Below are 14,983 nucleotides of genomic sequence, written 5' to 3' on the forward strand. Positions count from 1 at the left end.
GTTCGATCCCCACATGGGCCACTGTGAGCTGTGCCCTCCACAACTAGACTGAAACAACCACTTGACTTGGAGTTGATGGGTCCTGGAAAAACACACTTAAATAAATAAAAGTTAAAAAAAAAAAAACAAGAAGAAGCATAAGCAGAAGTTTGGCAATGGTGTGTACAGTCCAGTGAATTGAAGGAAGCTGCCTACTACTTATGGTTCTGCTCACAGAGGCTCTTCATTCCCCTCAATGTCCTGGGTCAGGCTCTTGCCTGAATTATTGTCATGGTCTCCTAACTAGTCTCAGCCCTCCGAGATCATCCTACCCAACGCGACCAGTTACACTCCCCAAAACAGAAATCCGATCTCATCACTTCCCACTGATAACTCCATGCTAGACAGAAGACAGAACCCGAATTCCAGAGCACAGTCCGCAGTCCCCGCAGAGCCACGTCTGCCTACTTCCCCGTCTTGCATCCTGCAATAGCCTCCGCAGATCCTTCCGCATTACTGGCGACATCCCTGTGTCGTTAAACATGTTCTCACTGATAACAGTGCCCTCCTTTATTGCTCTCTTTGTAAAACTCATCTCTTAAGGCCTCGTTTGAATGCCTCCTTTTCAGTGAAACCCTACTGGACTTCTCAGGCTCGTTTTCCCTCGGGATTCCCAGAGCACCTTGCATACAACAAAAATATCAAAGCACGTATCACAGTCCATTTTTAATGTTAACATGGAGCAGCAGAATGAACATGGATTTTTGCAGAGACCTGGGCAAGTTACCTTCCCAGCCTCTCTAATCCTCATGCCTCCTTGTGTAAAATACGTCAAGGTCGAAGTGCATTACATGAACTCAATATGTAGCTGCTGTCCAGACTGCCAAACAAATTATGTGATTGTGGCCAAGTTACACAACCCTTATGAGCCTTAAAGCAATTAAAATAATGTTTCGACATTATAGAATTGTTGAGTATTACATGACATGTGAGGTACCTAGTGCAGTTCTCAAACTATTAACACTTAAGTATTTCATGAATGCGTGAATATTTTCAACTAAAGGATTAAAAATGACTTGCTCCAAATAGACACTATTTTGCACCATAAAACAGAGAGGATTACAGAAGGATGCATGCGAAGTGGGGGAGGGGAGGAGCCCGAGGGGGTACAGAGAAAGCGAATGTAAGAGTGTGGGTGTTAGAGGCAATAGTCTGAAAGCTCTTTATAGTCATTAGGGTACTACACAGTATACAGAAAATAGAACGTAAGAACATGCCAGAACTTCTGGGCTGTATTCCAGTTTCTATTGTCTAGAGAAAAGTCAAAGTAATGGATTGACTGCAGGCTCTTAACACTGGAACTAGAACGTAATGTAGCTCTTGGTAACTAACCTGTGTCCCAAATCAGAAAAACTCAAAACTTACAGTTAAGGGCAGAGAAAGGAGATTTTCAAGGAGAAAATGCAAACCAAATCTTGGCAACTCCATCCCAGCAGCTAGGAAAAAAGGTATCAAGATCCAAAACCAAGCCAACCTGGACACGGAATGGTCAGGTTTTCTCTGGGGAAAGTCACAAAAACACAAAGGGCAGATACAGCTCCAAGTGCCAAATAAAACCAAAGTTATTCTCTTCCTTTCAGCAGTTTACAAGGCAGCCCAAGGAGTCTCTTAGAAGTATTGTTTCTTTTAATTACATCCCTTTCCCTGATATATAGATCCTTTTCTTTGATTATATATATCAGGAAGAAGATATTCTATGGGAAGAAATTGGACTTATAACCAAGTATGCTTATTTATAAAACCAGGATACATTTACAAACTATCCTAATTTTTAAATATATATATCCTCGTGTGTGTGTGCGTGTGTGTGTGTGTGTCTTTTTGTGTGGTAACAGGTTTGTACTCAGTTGTGGCACCAGACAGCTTACAACACTTTGCAAGGTTGTGGTAACTTCCAGTAGAATGCAGTGTACACTCTGAATCAGTGATTAATATATGCTTGTTTTTCCATAAACAGAAATAACGTGTATTAACCATGTTGGTGCTGTTTAATGCCATTAATCTTAAATTCAACACGTGAGTTTACCATATTTACATTTACAGTTATAACACATGCACAGGGTTTGTCATTTTATGTTTTCCATGTTTCCCTGTTTTCTTTCTTATCTTCTGTTATACATGTTTTATTTTTTACCACCCCCCCCTCCCCATAATCTGGAAAATCTGTAGCATGTTTTTAGTAATGCTAATGTGACTTTTAGAGAGAAAGAAGTTAGCACCCTTATAATTCCTCCCACCTCCTCCTTCACTTTACTTCATGTTTGTTGTTCGTATCGTCATGAACATACCATGTTTCCCTGAAAATAAGACCTCACCGGACCATCAGCTCTAATGCGTCTTTTGGAGCAGAAATTAATATAAGACCCAGTATTACATTATATTATATTACATTATATTATATTATATTATATTAAGACCTGGTCTTATATTATATTAAAATAAAACCAGGTCTTATACTAATTTTTGCTCCAAAAGACGCATTGTAGCTGATGGTCCAGCTAGGTCTTATTTTCGGGGAAACACAGTATTTCCCCCTCTCTATTATAAAAGAGATATTTAAAATAAAATAAATTTATTTCAAGTATAGTGGAAGTAAATATATTACTTCTTGTTTTAGGAAAAAATTATTAGAATTATTTAAATTTGGACTTTATATTTGAATACATTTTGTGTTCACTACCAGACCCTTCATACCACAAACTCCCAATCTGTTAACTTATTTGGTTCATTTCCAGAAAATGTGAGTTCTTGAATATTTGGAAATGTTTTTATGAAGGCTTTATATGTGAATGGTAACTTCACTGAGGACAGAAGCCTAAGATCACGTTTATCTCAGTGCTCTGAGAACTGCAGTACAAATATCCAGCAAAGAACTCATATCCAGAATAAATAAACAACCCTTACCAAGCAGTAAGAAAAAGAAACACAAAAGAGAAATGGGCAAATGACTTGAACAGGTATTCTACAAAAGAGGACATAAGAAAGGCTGCTCCACTTCATTAGTCATCAGGGAAATGTAAATTAAAGCCACAGTGAGATAGAATTACACACCCACCACAATGGCAGGAAGACTGTTCAAACACTTGCTGGTGAGAAGCGGAGCGCTGCTGGTAGGAGTTTAAACTGTTACAACCACTTTGGAAAATGTGGTGGCCTACTAAAGCTAAACCTACATCATTTCAGTCCTATGTATACAAGTATACCCAACAGAAATATATGTGTCTATACGTGTGCCAAGAGAGTACGTAAGAACCTCTTACATCAGCATGATTCATAATAACCTCAAATTGGAAACAATCCAAAGGACTATCAATGATCTAGTAGGTAGTGGCATATTCATAAAATGGAATACTATGCAGCAACGAAAATAAATGAACTACAGGTACTGCTACACACACACAGATGAATGTCACAAACACAACAATGAACAAAAGCCAAAATATAAAAGGAAACACACACACACACACACACTCATATATGATTCCATATATATAAAGTTTAAAAACAGGCAAAACTGATCAATGTGGTTAAAAGTCAGAACAGTTACCTTAGGACAGGGGTCAGCAAACTTTTTATGTTAAGGGCCAGATGCCAAACATTGAAGGCTTTGCGGGCACTCAGTCTCATCTTTGCTGATGTCGTGCATAAATAAATGAGCATTGCTATGTTTCATTAAAACTTACGGACACTGAAATTTGGACTTCATATAATTTTCATGAGCCTTGAAATAGCTTTCTTTTGATTTTATTTTTAACCATTTAAAAACAGAAAAATCGATTTTAGCTCACAAGTGTGGGCCAGATTTGGTCTGCAGGGCATAGTTTGCTTGAGGGGATCAGATGTCATGACTGGGGCCGGGGGGGCTGAGGGAACTTCTGAGGGGCTGTCAAAGTTCTGTTTCTTGATCTAGCTGTGGTTACAAAAGTCTACGCCTTTTGTAAAACCACATTTAGTTGTACACCTAAGATGTACATTATCTCCCTATATGTGTATTTCAATTAAAAGAATGGTTTTAAAAAGTATTTTCTTTAAAATAAAATAAAAAGTTTAAAAACACCAAGTGAATGTGACCAACTCATTTTTTTTGGTTAATTTATTTGTAGGCGATTCTTCATCCTAAAATTAAGTAACTTCATCAGGATCATTATTTGTCCATTTTTCTCCATTTTAATTTCAGACAAGGTTTCTACCCAACCTTTGACGCTTGCCTTTGTTCAGTTTGCTCCATGCTCTACGCTGGGAACACCAAGGAATGATCCCAACTTCCCCACAGACTGAATCTGTGGAGAGGATCCCTTCCATATCCCTTATCTCCACTCTTATGATGTTCATTTCTATTTTCTTCCCCTGTTTTGGAGGGGCCTTTCATGCTTGTCCCCCTTCATCACTGATTAGCTTTTTCTGTAATTCCGATTCTGCTTTCCACAGCTTGTAGTATAGCTGTAAGTGCTCTGTGCAACGGCATGCTTCTTCTGGAATTTAATCCACACTTCTTGTGGCTTCTCTGTAACTTTATTCTAGAGCCCCATCTTTCCTTTCTGGTTTCACTGTGAACATTTTATTCAACTGCCTTGAAGATATAAATGAGTTGTTCAAACGCCTCTTCTCTTTCCTAATATAAATCTTCATTTTGAATGTTCTAATAACCCCTGTACTTTCCACTCAGAATTTGAATGGATTGCGTGACGGATTTTTTGTTTGCTTGGTTGTTAATTTTTCAATGAAGGAAGTTTATCTCCAGGATTTCTCCTGCTTGACACTACTCACATTTTGGACTGGATGATTCTTTATTGTGGGGGCTGTCCCATGCATTGTTGAAGGCTTAGCTGCGTCCCTGGCCTTTACCCACTAGATGCCAGTAGTACCACACCAATTGTGACAATGAAAAATGCCCTCAGATATTGTCAACATCCCCTGGGGAAAAGCGATAAAATAGTTCCCAACTGAAAGCCACAGGTCTAGACTCATTTGCCCAAAAAATAGAATGGGTAGAATCTCCTTACTCCTTTCTATCTGGACATTGCTCAGCGTCTTCTCTTAGAAATTAAGCCAGAGAATTGGGTGTTACAGAGGTTTCAGATTATTAGTTCAAATGTTCAGTAACCTGAGGGGGGATGGGAGTAATTGAAGCTGGCTGTGGACAGCTGCAACTGGGAAATTTCATCTCTGTGCTCTCTGGTTGTTGGGGCCAACGCCTCTAAATCTGAGTGTTGAGAGTTGGGTTGTGCTGTCTTGATTCTAGGATTCTCATTTGTTCCCTCATATGGGAGTGAAGTGGTTACTCTGATAAGACATCAAGTTAAAATAAAACCGGATGGTTTGCAGGATTTTTGTCTGGTGGTTCGGCAAATATTTCTCTCTGCACAATGGCCTTTGTTTGATACCGCTGGCCCTTGGCTACAAAGCTGGCTCCTAGGATATGTCTTTCCATCTGTCCAGCCAACCATCCACACCACACACCTTGCCCCTATCAGAAGCTGGAGCAGAGAGGAAAAGGGAGACTTTGCATTCTCAACTTTCCAAAGAGCGTGCCTTCTAGGTGGGTGGTCTCTAACCCATCTCTCCAAGTTGTGTGGTCCCTCTGAGCCTCCACTAATGTTTTTCCCAGTACTGAGAGTTATATATATAACCCATGTCATCCTTTATTTTAATTCAAATTGACCTTAAACTGGCAGACAGCCCTTGTAATTCATGTTTTAAGACGGGATATTTCAAATTTCAGTTGACGAAATTTCTCCTGTATTTTTTTTTTTAAAGCCTCAGTTTTGCCCATATGTCAGGGTGCTTATTTATTTTTTATTGACTACTTATTTCCTATCCATACTTTACATCCCCATGACTACTTTGTAACTACCAATTTCTACTCCTTAATCCCTTCCCCTTTATCACCCGTCCTCTCAACCCCCCTCCCATCTGGCAACTATCGAAATATTCTCTGTATGTATGAGTTTGTTTCTTCATTAATTTTGTTCTTTAGATTTGACATATAAGTGAAATCACATGGCATTTGTCTTTCTTTGTGTGACTCACTCCACTTAGCGTACCATCAAGGTTCATCCATGTTGTTGCAGATGGCAAGATTTAATTCTTTTTTATGGCTGAGTAATATGCCACTGTATATATGTACCACCTCTTCTTGATCCAGTCACCCATTAAAGGACACCCAGGCTGCCTCCATATCTTGGCTATTGTAAATAATGCTGCAATAAACACTTGGATGCACATGTCTCTTTGAAATAGTGTTTTGGGGTTCTTCAGATAAATATCCAGAAGTGGGATTACTGGGTCCTCCTTTGTCTCTTGTTATAGCCTTTGTTTTAAAGTGTGTCTTGTCTGGTACAAGTATTGCTACACCAGATTTTTGTTTCCATTTTCATGAAATGTCTTTTTCAATCCCCTTTCTTGCAGTCTGTATGTGTCTTTCAATCTGAAGTGAGTTTCTGTGGGCAGCACATGTAAGGGTCTGGTTTTCCTATCCAGCCATCCTATCTTTTGGTAGGAGCATTTCATACATCTACATTGAAAGAAAATGTTGATAGATATGTAGTTATTGCCATTTTATTATTCATATTTATCTTTTTTCCCTCCTTCTTAAAGAAGTCCCTTTAACATTCCTTGTAATACTGGTTTGGTGGTGATGAACTCCTTTAGCTTTTTCTTGTCTGAGAAGCTCTTTATCTCTCTGATTCTAAATACCGTGTTTCCCCAAAAATAAGACCTAACCGGACAATCAGCTCTAACGCGTCTTTTGGAGCAAAAATTACTATAAGACCCAGTAGTATATTAATTATATTATATTATACTATATTATATAAGACCCGGTCTCATATTATAGTAAAGTAAGACCGGGTCTTATATTAATTGTTGCTCCAAAAGACGCATTAGAGCTGATTGTCCGGCTAGGTCTTATTTTCAGGGAAACACAGTATAAGCCTTGCTGGGTAGAGTAGTCTTGGTTGTACGGCCTTTCTTTTCATCACTTTGAATATTTCCTGCCAGTACCTTCTGCTGAGAAATCAGCTGACAATCTATGGGAACTCCCTTGTAGATAACTAACTGCTTTTCTCTTGCTGTTTTTAAGCTTCTCTTTTTGTCTTTGTCTTTAACTTTGGCATTTTAATTATAATGTGTCTGGGTGTTGGCCTCTTTGGTTTCATCTTGTTTGGGACTCTCTGCTCTTCCTGGGCTTGTATGTCTATTTCCTTTGCCAGGTTAGGGGAAGGTTTCGTCATTATTTCTTCACTACGTTTTCAATTCCTTGCTCTCTCTTCTCCTTCTGGTACCCCAATAATGTGAATGTTGGCACTCTTGTCCCAGAGGCCCCTTAAACTATCCACTTTTTTTTTTTTTGGATTCTTTTTTCTTTTTGCTCTTCAGCTTGGGTGTTTTCTGCTACCTCATCTCCTAAATCGCTGGTTCAAAACTCTGTTTCTTCTACTCTACTGTTGATTCCCTCTAATGCAGTCTTTATTTCAGTTATTGTATTCTTCATTTCTGACTGGCTCTTTTTTGTTTTCTATCTCCATTTTTATGTTTCCTATCTCTTTGTTGAAGTTCTCCCTGAGATCACTGAGCATCCTTATAACCAGTGTTTTGAACTGTGCATCTGGTAGATTACTTATCTCTATTTTGTTTAGTTCTTTTTCTGGAGCTTTGTTCTGCTCTCTCATTTGGCACATGTCTCTTTGTCTCCCCATTTTGGCTGCCTCCCTCTGTTTGTTTCTATGTATCAGGTAGAACTGCTTTGTCTCCCAGTGTTTAGTGTTACTATGTAGTAGGTGCCCTGTGGGGCCCAGTGGTAAAGTCTCCCTGGTCACCTGAGCCGCGTCCTCTAGGTGTGTCCCTTGTGTGGGCTGTGTGCGCCCTCCTGTTGTAGTTGAGTCTTGGTTGCTGTTTGCACGTCTGTAGGAGGGATTGACCCTTAGGCTGATTGGTTGTGAAGACTGGCCATGACTGATAGAGGAGCTGTTGTGCAAGAGCTGACCCTATGGAGCAGGATTTGCTTTAGCAGGGCTCTGGTGCCTGCCAAGTCTGCCCTTTGGGTGTGTTCCTAGGAGATAACCTGGTGGTGCTCCAGCTTGGTCCAAAGCCAGCGACCAGGCATGCCGGCCCTAGCGCCTCCTTGGAAGGGCCCCGCCACAGGCCAAGTTCAGCTACAGCCTGTGCCCTGCCCAGGGCCAGCTGGAATGAGCCACAAAGCCATTTGCAGATGTCTGCCACCAGGGCTGGGACTGAAGGTACTTGGAATAGGCCAAGCTGCAAACCATGGCTGGCGCTGTCAAAGCCAGTTTTGGGGTTGCTCAGCAAGAGGTACGGGGCATGCTGAGGCCAGATGCTGTTTGTCTGCAGTTTGTGAACCTTTGAGAGGTTTTAGGAAATTCTGCAGCATGAGCCAAGGTCGTTTGTATGTAAAAGCCACTGGAAGAGGCTTGGGTGGGCCCACAAGTTGGGTGTGCCAGGGTCTCAGGGAATCACCAGGATGGGGAGACTAGTGTTAGCCAGGTTGATGGAGACTCAGGTACGGCAGCCACCTGCGTATGCATGCCTGGAGGTGGGAGGGCCAACAAAGGAAGAAGGCACCTTCCAGCACTTCTGTCTGGGAGAAAGCTGCCTCTCTAGCCCTCGCCCTGAAGCCAGGCAATTCAGTTCCTCCCTACGTGTCCCTGGCACCTTTTGAGCTGCTGCCCCAGTGCTAGAGCTCAGAGCGAGTGATGCCTTCAGTGAATAAGTCTGTGTGCCGTGTGCAGGCCATTTAAGAGGAACACCTGGGACTTCAGCAGCTCTCCATCTCACTCAGCCACAATCTCCGCTGGTTTTCACAGCCAAAAGTTGTGGGACTTCTCTTTGCGACACTGGAACCTTGGCTGGGGAGTCTTGTGTGGGGCTGGAACCCCTCACTCCTCAGGGGAGAGCTCCATAGCTGAGATATCCCTCCCAATTTTTAACTTTCACACAAAGGTGTGGGACCAGCCCATTCCGTGTCTCCGTGTCTCAATGTGGCATCTTCTGTATGTCCTTGGTTGTAGGACTTCTGTTCAGCTAGACTTCAGGTGATTCTCCATGATGGTTGTTCTGTAGTCAAGTTGTAATTCTGATGTGGTTGTGAGAGGATGCAAGCATAGCATTTACCTACTCCTCCATCTTGACTGGAAAGCCTCTCCCTTATTTTTGTTTCGTGGTTCCTTTCACTAAGTTTCAGGAAAGGGATATTTTGGTATCTTGTTGTTAAGTCACCATTTTCCCTTTTACTCTCTGGTGTAATCTTTCTTCATTTTCCATAGAAGTAAAGTGATAGAGCAAGGAAACAGCTCAACTCTTCTTAAAGAAAAATATGTTCATGTCTCACTTTGAACTGTGGGCGCAGAAGTGAAGTTTTTTTTTTCTAAAATACATATAGAAAGCTCTGGGGTAGAGCTTGGGAGAGCAAAATACAATTTTTGAGAAAATGCTGGTTATGTGGCTGTAGGTGCTTTTCTTTGCTCTGTGTACCTAATTTTATACTTATTAAAATAGAAAAATATGCTCTTTCCACTTCTGCACTAGGCTGGGGAGAGAAGGAAATGTATCCTTTCTGCTATCAGCAAGAGATACTGCACACGAGAAACTACTCCTTACTGCCTAACAGAAAGAGGGACCCTTAATTTCTAAATGCACCTTCCACCTTTCCCTCTCTCTCTACACGGAGACTAGGGCACCCACAGTTTATCAGTGGAGGATCTCATGGCCAGGTGTACACATAGGCTGAGGAATTTATTTTCTTTATAATACTGATACAGAGAGACGGTTGATAACTGGCAATACATAGGTGTCAAGATCACACAAAGCTTTTATAGTAGCTATCTTCTTTTTCCAAACAATCCTATATAATGCCTTAGTTTCCCGATGTAATTTTTGTGAACTTAAAGCTGAACAGCTTAGCTTATGTGACTAATTAGATTGTACTTTATGACAACCAGTGGCTGCTAGCACAATACCTCCTGGCAGCCACAAATCTATGTGGAGAATGGCAGATGTTTGGGTCCTACCCTGGATCAGGTGTGCTGGATGAACATTTTTGAACTAAAATCTCAGGTCAGTTGCCTGTGAATTCATGGGCAGCATACTGGGCCTGCCGGTAGTAGACAGAAATCCTTTATAACAATGGGCACATTCACTGATGACAAAGATTAAAGGTAAGGGGATCATTCCTAAACTGATCTGATGTCTTTGGAGAGTTTAAATACGGAGGTAGAATAAGGTTGACCAGTTAACTAAAAAACATGTAGAGTACTTACCATATGCTCAGCACCAGTCTAGATGCTTTAGCAATACAACATTAAGTCCCAATTTTTAAAGAACCTGGGATTTAATTGAAAAGACTAGTGCACATGCAATATGTAATGTAAGACAAAGAAGAATCCAGCATTAAATCTTGACCCTTCTTCAGTACCTGTGCTGTTAACTTTCTCAACCTCCCAAACTATCTGTTGGTTCTTTAACCTATCCTCTCCTCAATTTCTTTCCACATCTCTTCCACACCTCCTTCATTGCTTCCTGTTTGAGATTCTCTCCCCTAAATGTTAGTATCCTCCATTCTCAGGCCTCTTCTTGAGCTATATATTTGTCCTGGTGAAATGACCCTAACTGAAACTTCAACTGCCATGAGTTTTCTGAAGAACCACCAATGCACAGACAGATCCAACCAGAAACACACTTCCAGACATCTCAAAGGCTGCAGGTCCAAACTTGCTTCCCTCCCAGTATTTCAAATCTTGGTAACTGGCACCACCATTCCACGCAATCATCTAACCTGGAACCTCGGGAGTTACCTGTGACTGCTTCTTCCTCCTTCCTCCCAAATCCACCTGGTCACCGAATCAGTTCATTCTTTTTCTTATTCTTTCTCTTTTCCACCCCCTTGTCTCCTCCCTCCTACTCAATGTCCATGTTAGTTCAGGCACCCATTATTTCTTGTCTGAACTACACCTGAGCTTGGAAACTGGTTTTTCTGCCTTTGGTACCATCCCCGCTTACCTTGAAACTGTCCTCTCTGGCCACTCCCAGTCTTTCATCTAACACACCAGTCACTCCAGCACGACTCGTGTTTCCCTGTTTTCTCATCTCCACATCTTAATGTGGATGCCCTTGCCTGGTACACTCTATCATCTCCCTCTTAATCTATTAAATTTCTACTTATCCTTTAAAACTCAGATCAGACATCACCTCCTCGAGGGAGTTCTTTCTGATACCCGCCTACCCAGAGTCAGATTCCCCACCTTCATACTGGTGTCCAAATATCCTATCACCTAAAAAAATTTTAAAAGATGAAGTTCCTCTTCAGCTCAAACTGAATATGGGGGGCGGGGGGAATACATTCTCATAAAAACTGTAGGAAGTAGACTTTACATGAGTGTAAAAAGAGATGAGTTATCTGTGCCCCCCCTTTCAGAACCATGGTCCATATGGAAGTGACCTAGTGGACCCCACTGTTAACCACAGTTGCTGGAATATACCTCCTTCACCCAAACTTTTACTACGTCCCAGGCAAAGGAGATGTTTTTCTTGTATTGGTCTTTAGATATATATATATATTTTTTTTTAGGGCAGGACGATCAACTGGTTAAAAATACAGAATTTCTATGAAGGGCAACCCCTAACATCTTTGTCTCCCAATCTGCTTTTGTTATGGTTTAATGTCTCCAGCTGCTTGTAGACTGTGCCTCAGAGACATGAAGACAAGACTTAAAAATTAACACAGACCTGTTTATCTATAAAACGATAAGCAGATGGTCTCAAAGGATGCTTTTCTCACTAAAACATCATTTGGACTCATTCCTTGTCCTAAACTGGGTCTCCTTGTGAATTTCCCCATTTCTGAGAACAGATAAAATACAGGAGTGCCTAGCCCACAGTTCCTGCAGCTCACTGTCCTGTCTCTGACCGTGATTTTAGGATGGTTAAGGCGTAGCTGGCAAGATCGCCAATGTGTGCCTCCGAACATTAGAAATATATCAATATTCTCTTCCTCCAATAATTCAATATAGAACTTCAATTTGTACTAAGTTTTCTCAAACTTATACATGTCGTACTACCTTTTGGAGTCAAGTATTTCCTTTCACGTCTTTTAAATTTATTTCTTTGAAGCCTCAAAGGGTGCATTTAATTCTAGTATTTCCAGATTCAGAGAACAAGTTCATATGAATTCCATCTATACCTTCAGAAACCCATGGTCTTTATACAAAGATAAAACAGTACTCTGGGTGTTTGGGGTTTTTTGTTTGTTTTTGTTTTTTTACCTGGTGATGCCTGTATTGGCCAAAATTGCTTATTTGGTAAAAATCATCACAGAGCTTGAATGTCTCTTTTGCTATGCTATACAACCTTTCTACACTTTTATAAAGTTGTTTTTCTACCATGTTTCCCCCAAAATTAGACCTAGGGGCCGGCCCAGTGGCTCAGGCGGTTGGAGCTCTGTGCTCCTAACTCCGAAGGCTGCTGGTTCGATTTCCACATGGGCCAGTGGGCTCTCAACCACAAGGTTGCCAGTTCAATTCCTTGAGTCCCGCAAGGGATGGTGGGCAGTGCCCCCTGAAACAGATTGAACACGGCACCTTGAGCTGAGCTGCCTCCCGGATGGCTCAGTTGGTTGGAGCGCGTCCTCTCAACCACAAAGTTGCTGGTTTGACTCCCGCAAGGGATGGTGGGCTGGGCCTCTGCAACTAGCAATGGCAACTGGACCTGGAGCTGAGTTGCACCCTCCACAACTAAGACTGAAAGGACAACTTGAAGCTGAATGGCACCCTCCACAACTAAGATTGAAAGGATAACGACTTGACTTGGAAAAAAAGTCCTGGAAGTACACACTGTTCCCCAATAAAGTCCTGTTCCCTTCCCCAATAAACTCTTTAAAAAAAAGAAAAAGAAAAAGACCTAGCCGGACCATCAGCTCTAATGCAAAAATTAATATAAGACCCCATCTTATTTTACTGTAAGACCGGGTCTTATATAATATACTATAAGACTGGGTCTTATATTAATTTTTGCTCCAAAAGACACATTAGAACTGATGGTCCAGCAAGGTCTTATTTTCAGGGAAACACGGTAGTACTTAATTATCAATCATTTGTTATGAGCACTTAATGGCGTCTCCAAATTTTACTATCTCGTCTACAGAAATTCTTCCTTACAGTGACATGCAATCTGCACCCCTCTACCTACCACAGCTGAGGGGTGAGTTTCTGGAATAGGAGATGGTTCCCATTCAACATGAATCCCAGAGTGAGCAGCTTTATTTCTAACCCTTGTCCTGAGCTTGAATTCACAAAGATAATTCTCCCGTAGCAGCTGATGGAAGCACCTGTCCAGATGTGGGGACCAGACACTTCTGGAGAACAGGATGGCTCTCCCTCACATAAACCTCAGCACCTCAAAAAACTGTTTCCCAGTGAATCCCTTCTTCTTTGGCTCTCTTCATTCCTAATACCACTGTTTGAGTTAGGACTCGTTTCTCAACTAAACAATCTCAATCATTGTGTGACATGGGTTAAGAGTCCAACTGCCTAGCTGTAGCCCAGAATTCCTGCTCGTCTCTCCCCATCTGTGTTCACTACATTTTTCAGGACCCAGCTCTAAACAAGTTTGTTAAATAAAATATTACCCTCCATAATGACAACCAAGCCTGGTGTTTCAGAGCACTCCTAACAGTTTAGCCACTGCCCGACGCTAGCACAGAACCCGGCAGACACCTGCTGAATGCGTGACTGAATATTTTATTCTTTATATTATCTCTTCAAACAAACCACAGGGTCCTTCAGAGAGGAACTATTTCTCTTGATTTTTATTCTTATTGGTAGTTAGCACAGAGCTAGGTAATCAATAAATGATTGATGAGTTCAGTTAACAGCCAACACTTTTCTTCCTTTATGAGATGTATGTTTTCCCTTCTTTTTCTTGTCTTACTGAATTCAATGTGCTTCATAACAGCTAATATCCTCTGTGCTTACTGTGTGCCAGGTGGAGTTGTAAGTGCTTCACACATAGGAACTAATTGAATCTTCGCAACAGCCCTGGAAAGCGCGTACTATTACCATTTTCGTTTTACACGCGAGGAAGTGAGAGAATTAGAATTCAAATAAAAAAACTTGTTTGCTCAAGCACAATATCCACATCATTGAATAAACAATTAAAATATTTATGAAGGCTCCACTATGTCCTAAGCACTAGGTAAGGATGCTTCCTACCCCGAAGGAGCAGGAGAAACACCTAACACGAGGCAAATAGGACAGATACCTATAAACACAGAGAGAAAATGGTAAAAGGGGCCCAATTGCTATGATCAAAACAAGCCTCTCCCAACGCTGGGAAGGGGCCCTCAAAGTCCTATCATTAGTCCAGTAATAAACAGTGTTAGCGCTCGGTGGGAACCACAAGCCCGGAGCACATCTGTAAGCATCTGGCAGAACCCCGCACATGTGTTCACGCCTGGATAGAAGCCTGGGGCCAACGCTTCCCTGCTCCCCAAGTGATTCCTTGTCACTGACCCTTATGCTCTGCACCCCAGGAGTCTGGGGTGGTTGGGTGGGGCAGGACAGCCCACCTCCTCCTCCTCATTGATAAGGACACAGCATCCCAACAAATCACACAATTGACTTAATATTAATGGCTTTTAACAGAGAAGACAGCTTTTTGGTAGGACCTGTCGTGTGTCATAAAATCACAAGAATTCAACATATTCACCATCAGCATCAACATCTGAAACACAGGTATCTTTTAGGGAACACCATAAATGCCAGAGAACCCAGAGTCTAGAGTGGATCATGTATCAGCAACCCCCACCTCCCGGCCCGAGATAGCAGAAGTCCATGGAAACAGTTCTCACAGGCCTGTGTCTGCTCTGACTCCAGAAGACAAGAAACGGACCTGATTCCTCCGTGATCTCACCTATACCACAGCTGGATGCTAACTA

General features: G+C 41.6%; 1 protein-coding gene across 5 annotated transcripts in view; it reads right to left on the reverse strand.

Moving 5' to 3' along the window:
• Window positions 1-14,983, reverse strand: part of TET3 (tet methylcytosine dioxygenase 3) — a 111,549-nt gene that overhangs the window by 35,864 nt on the left and 60,702 nt on the right. The gene's annotated exons all lie outside the window — the stretch shown is intronic.

The sequence above is a fragment of the Rhinolophus sinicus genome, chromosome 2, assembly GCF_057876585.1.
Source record: "Rhinolophus sinicus isolate RSI-liver-muscle chromosome 2, RSI-T2T, whole genome shotgun sequence".
NCBI classification, from domain to species: Eukaryota; Metazoa; Chordata; class Mammalia; order Chiroptera; family Rhinolophidae; genus Rhinolophus; species Rhinolophus sinicus.